Source organism: Tupaia chinensis, unplaced genomic scaffold (assembly GCF_000334495.1).
Source record: "Tupaia chinensis unplaced genomic scaffold, TupChi_1.0 Scaffold000647_1, whole genome shotgun sequence".
Lineage (NCBI taxonomy): Eukaryota > Metazoa > Chordata > Mammalia > Scandentia > Tupaiidae > Tupaia > Tupaia belangeri.
The window spans coordinates 2,822,846-2,829,093 of record NW_006160168.1 but is presented as its reverse complement, the minus strand read 5'-3'; positions in this window follow the sequence as shown (position 1 = coordinate 2,829,093).

Genomic DNA, 6,248 nt, shown 5'->3' with positions numbered 1-6,248 from the left:
TTACACTGCTGGTGGGAATGTAAATTGGTCCAGCTACTATGGAGAACAATTTGGAGATTCCTCAAAAATCTACAAATAGATCTACCATATGATCTAGCAATCCCACTTCTCAGTATCTACCCAAAGGACAGAAGAATTCTTCATTGGAAAAGTGCTTGCACATCAATGTTTATTGCAGCACTATTCACGATTGGTAAGACATGGAACCAACCCAAATGTCCCCGTACAGATGAATGGATTGAAAAACTGAGGCACATATACTCTATGAAATACTATTCAGCCATAAAACCCAACAAAACTCTGGGACCAGCAGTGAGCATAATGGCTATGTCGCTGGCCTCCCACATAGTTAACCGCAGTTCGAGTCCCGGATCCGGTGGCTTAAACTCACGCCGGGCGCATGTGCGTGCGTGCCCAAGATCCCAGAGGAGAATGGAGAAGGGATTGCGGTGTGGCCATCCCCCCTGGGGGTTGATTTCCTGCTTTCTCTCTCTCTGTCTCTCTCTCTGTCTGTCTGGCGAGCGCTTGTGCCCTATGGCAAAAACCTCTCCAAAAAAATTTAAAAACCAACAAAACTCTGGATTTTGACAAAAAGTGGAAGAATATGGAAGAATTATTGCTGAGTGAAGCAAGCCAGGCTATGAAGGAGAGACACTGTATGTCCCCACTTAATACATATCGAGTATTTGCACTCTATGACCAAAACTGAGTGACTAAAAGATATACAAACACAAGAGATGGGTGTGAATGTCAGATGTGGTGTGTGTGGAGGAGAGGGGCCTAAGGAAGGGCATTTGAAGGAGGGATACAGAGGCAAAGTATTGACGAGACGAGGAGGTGTGGTGTAATCCGTTGAAGATATTTTTATCTACAGAACTGGGGAAAAATGTTCACATATTGAAATGTTCACTTCATAAGCTAAACAACGTCATTGACTATATAAATAATTAATTAATTAATTAATTAAAGAAATTCTTAAAAAATAATATGGGCGGGACCAGCAGTTAGTGTAATGGCTGTGTCTCTGGACTCCCATGTAGTCGACTGCAGGTCACATCCCGGACCCGGTGGCTTAAAACTCAAGCCAGGCATGTGTGTGGGCATGCCCGAGAAGAGAACAGAGAAGAAGGGATTGTGGCACGGCCATCCCCCCTGGGGGGTGATTTCTCGCTTTCTGTCTCTCTGTCTCTCTCTGTCTGGCGAGCGCACGCGCCCTATAGAAAAAGCCTCTCCAAAAAAAAAAATAATAATAAGATGGGCAAATGAGGTGAAAGTACAACTCTCTAAGGAAGACATATGAACAGACAAATACATGAAAAAATGCTAAACATCCTTTATCATAAAGGAAATGCAAATCAAAATCACATTGAGATACCACTTAGCCCCAGTCAGAATGGCTAAAATTGGAAAAACATATAAAAATGATAAGTGCCAGCAAGGCTGTGGTGAAAAGGGAACTCTTATAAACCATGTGGGAATGTAAATTAGCATGGCCCCTGTGAAGAACTATATGGAGGTTTTCAAAGACTGACAAATAAAACTACCATATGATCTAACAATTCTCCTCCTGGATATCTACCCAAAGGATAGGAATACACTCAGTTGGAAAAGTACTTGCACATTCATATTTATTATGACATTATTCACAATTGCTAAGACATGGAACCAAACCAAATATCCATGAACAAATGAATGTATTGAAAAAGAGTGGCATATATACACTATGTAATACTACTCACTCATAAAAAATAATGAGACTCTGGTACCTGATAGAAAGTGGACGAACATGGCAGGTTTACTGCTAAGCAAAGCAAGCAAACTATTATACTATTAAAGGAGAAATGTATGTTTCCACTTAATATATACCAAATGTCAGCATTCTATGGCAGAAACTGAAAGACTGGAAGATATAAAAGCATGGAGAGCAACTGTGGATACTAGAGACGGTGTGGGAGAAGGATAAGAAATGAGGGAGGATGAGACTAAGAGAATCAAAGGGAAAAAGAAACAAAACATTTAAGGGACAGAAAAATGGAAAATTATCTGTTTATGATAACATGTATAATAATATCCTTAACTGGGCTAATGTATAGTATATTCATGGTGGGAAAATTCATTTTGCAAGCTATAATCATATAGAGTGATTGAATGCATAAAAATCAATCAATCAATCAATAATAAGGTGGTCTATATACTATATGTGGGAATATGTAAAAGTTACAAATCATGGGGTCAGCAACTGGTGTAGTGGTTGAGGCATTGGACTCCCAACGTAGCAGTTTGACTCAAACAGCAGTTCAAGTCCCGACCAGGTGACTTGAAACTAACACCAGGCACGTATGCCTGCATTCCCAAAATCTTGAAAGGAGAATGGAGGACAAGGTACTGTGATGTGGCCATCCTCCCTAAGAGGTGATTTACAGTTTCTTTCTGTCTCTTCTGCAAGCACACACACCCTATATCAAAAAATCTCTCTCAAAAAAGTTACAAATTACAATAACAGTTATAAGTTATTTCCATCCTCTTACCATTACAAAGTTCCTCTTTTTTTTTTTTTTTTTTCAAAGTTTCAACTTGGATTCTGGGATTTGTCAGAGCTCTACCTCAGGATATGGTCATCTGACTGCACCTTGAATTCCTAGTGCCAGCTCCATGTGGTACCACAGGAACTTCATGGAACTTCATGGACTTGCTCAGATATTAGCTTTAATGTCACAGTTCCACCCAGGTCCTCTGCAATATACTGTCCTTGGGCCATCCTATTGGCTGAGGGGAACCCGGTAGCATAACAGACCTAGGAAAGAAGCTGCGTATTTCCTGAAATCAGGCATAGCGCAGGTAAAGCAGAGCACTTAACACTCTCCAGAAAGAAAGCAGTACAGGATCAGACTGAACACATCCTCTGGCTTCATGGCCTTCTCATGTTGGAAGGAGGGCCAAAGTAGAGCACAATCATACCCTTTCTAAGGTAGAACCAAGCAAAGGAAGGCTGGGCCATAAAGAAACACCATGGTATCCTGCATAGGATGTTCTAGACCTTCACTACTTTCATTTGAATATTTTTTATTACTTAAATTTACTTTCTTCTCTTAGAATTTCTAAGGTTTAAAAGTTTAATAGAGAAATGATCTAATAATCGAATTCATTTGAAAAATATTACAGCCTACTCTAGGCAGAGGAATATGCTAATTACTGGAGAAATGGAAGCAAAGTACACATTAGGCTTACTTCAAGAAGTATATAATCTAGTGCTCAGATTGTCACATACTTTCACTAACCTATAGTAAAATGTGATAAGATCAACAATGTCTGCCTAAAGTAAGTGTCAAGAAATATTTGTTGAATAAATAAAGAGGAAATAAATACCAAACATCTACTATGTATTAGAAGCCTGCATAAATCATGATGGCTCTGAAATAGTTGCTCTTATCCCAGTTTTACAGATGAGAAAAGGGGACTTAAAGTGATATTCCCATGATGCCAGCCCCATGGGCATAGTGTTTGAGGGAAACAAACTCCACATTACTGACCACTGTTCAAATCCTTTTTTTTGGAGAGGTTTTCGCTATATGGTGCGTGTGCTCGCCAGACAGACAGAGAGAGACATGGAGACAGAAAGCAAGAAATCACCCCCCGGGGGGGTCACGCCGCAATCCCTATAGTAAAATGTGATAAGATCAACAATGTCTGCCTAAAGTAAGTGTCAAGAAATATTTGTTGAATAAATAAAGAGGAAATAAATACCAAACATCTACTATGTATTAGAAGCCTGCATAAATCATGATGGCTCTGAAATAGTTGCTCTTATCCCAGTTTTACAGATGAGAAAAGGGGACTTAAAGTGATATTCCCATGATGCCAGGCCCATGGGCATAGTGTTTGAGGGAAACAAACTCCACATTACTGACCACTGTTCAAATCCTTTTTTTTTTTTTTTGGAGAGGTTTTCGCTATATGGTGCGTGTGCTCGCCAGACAGACAGAGACATGGAGACAGAAAGCAAGAAATCACCCCCCAGGGGGGGTGGTCACGCCGCAATCCCTTCTCCTCCATTCTCCTCTCGGGATCTTGGGCACGCACACACATGCGCCCGGCATGAGTTTTAAGCCACCGGGTCCAGGATGTGAACCGCAGTCGACTACGTGGGAGTCCAGCAACATAGCCATTACACTAACTGCCGGTTCCCTACCACTGTTCAAATCCTGACCTCAATGGCTTGGGGAACATCCCAGGCACTTGTAACTGTGTGGCCCAAATCCTGGCAGCAAAAAGTGGAGGAAAAGGGTTTATAGCATGACCTCACCTCACTAGCAGTGTGCTCCTCCCTCCCTGTCTCTGGCAAGTGTACATACTTGCTCTCTAGCAGTTAATAATGAGTAAAATTCCCTAAATTCAAAAAAGTGGCAAATGGCAGAGACAAATGTAGAACCCAGAAATAACCTCAAGATCATACTCTTTTCAACTCATTCCTATCAGACCAAATGTTGTCTTTCCATGATGAATAGTTTAATGTCTCCTTCATTGTCCTGAAATCAATTCACTGAGAAAATAAATATTTTCTAAAGTTTAGAAATATTGGTGTCCTGGTAAAACCAGTAAGAAATAAAAATCAACAGTAAAATCATAGGAAATAAATGAGCATAACTTTGATGATACATATATAAATACTCAGGTATGACCACAGCAGGAGACATCATGAAATGGATTCTCAAGGACTCTTATTTATATGATCACCATGACAGAACTACAAATGCGGAAAGACGTGAAATGTATTGATGATTCAAACATCCAAGTGCCACTGCCACTGACTCTCGATAACATTCCAAAGCAATATACAGTTTTCTCCCAATTTGTGTAGTCAATTTACTTCCAGACAAATTGCTGCCCATTAAAAGTGTGCAAAGATACTGGACGCAATACTTTTTTATTGAACAAAACTAGCTCCTAGCCACTTAATGCCAGAAGTTGCTGCTATCATTCTAACCAGTACACACACACACATACACACACACACACACACACACACACATTCTCATAATTTCAAAACCACAGAGGAAGCAACAGCATCTTCTAGGAAACAACTGCCTTACTGGTCCCAGGTAAAAATCTCTGAGAGGTCACAGAGAGAGAGATGTTAATTTGGCCTGACCAGCCTAAGATTCAGAGGTTGACAAAGGCTCCACAGTAAAGGTGAAATGTGAGCTAAGACTTAAAAACTTTCTATATCTCCAGACAATGATGCTTGGAGCACTTTCAAACAAGCCACCTCACACTCGGAATCTTGTTGATGATGGATAACTAGGATACAGTAGAAGGTTTCAGGCTACTGTCAAATTTGTTCAGGGAAAACGTAATTGTTGGCTTGAACAAATTGTAATGACCTTAGCAGGAACTAAGGAAGTTCAGGTTCTTACTTGAGGGCTCTGCAAGGATTTTAGTGAATATCTTCCATGTAGTCTGAGTTGTTTGTGTGTGTGCCCAAGATCGCAAGAGGAGAATGGAGGAAAGGGGATTGTGTCATGGCCATCTTCCTGGGGTGGGGGAGGTGGGAATTTCTCATTTGTGTCTCTCTGTCTCTCTACTTCTCTGGTGAGCATACAAAACCTGTAGTAAAAAAAAAAATCTGTCTCTTTTTAAAAAAAAAAGTCTCCTTATAAGCCTATTCAGTGATATAGCTCCTCAATAACATTTTGAGCAATTTTGAGCATCAAACATATTAGGCTACAGATTCCAAAGAAGAAATAAGATTTTGATTCAATGTGTCCTGCCGTTTTTCTCTTTGAGCTGAATTGTGTGTCTCTTGTATTTCTGGAACAGTTTCAGATCTCCGCTACCTTGGGCATATCTTAATCATGATGCTATGCTTAATAAATGTCGCTGTTTGATTTGAAGTCTCATATACTGTATTGAATCAACATAGCCCTGCATTTGTGCCTGCATGTGTTGGAGATGCTGTTCAAGCATCTGTCCAAATTAACACACTTAGCTTCATTTTCTTTCTTGCGGGAATCCTGTAATTTTTCTTATTATACAGTTTTTTTTAAAGGCCCTAATTGTTTATATTCCCTGTTGTGAATGAGTCCCTTAGAGCTGTTAACAAATGACTCATAGTAAGTTAGACAAGAGGGTCTCTAAAGTTCCCTCTCAGTTCCAACAATCTATGATTTTGTAAGTGGAACATTAATTTCCCTAATTTCTAGAGCAACATGTCACAGGCACATACTGAGAATATAAAGTGGATTTTAGTG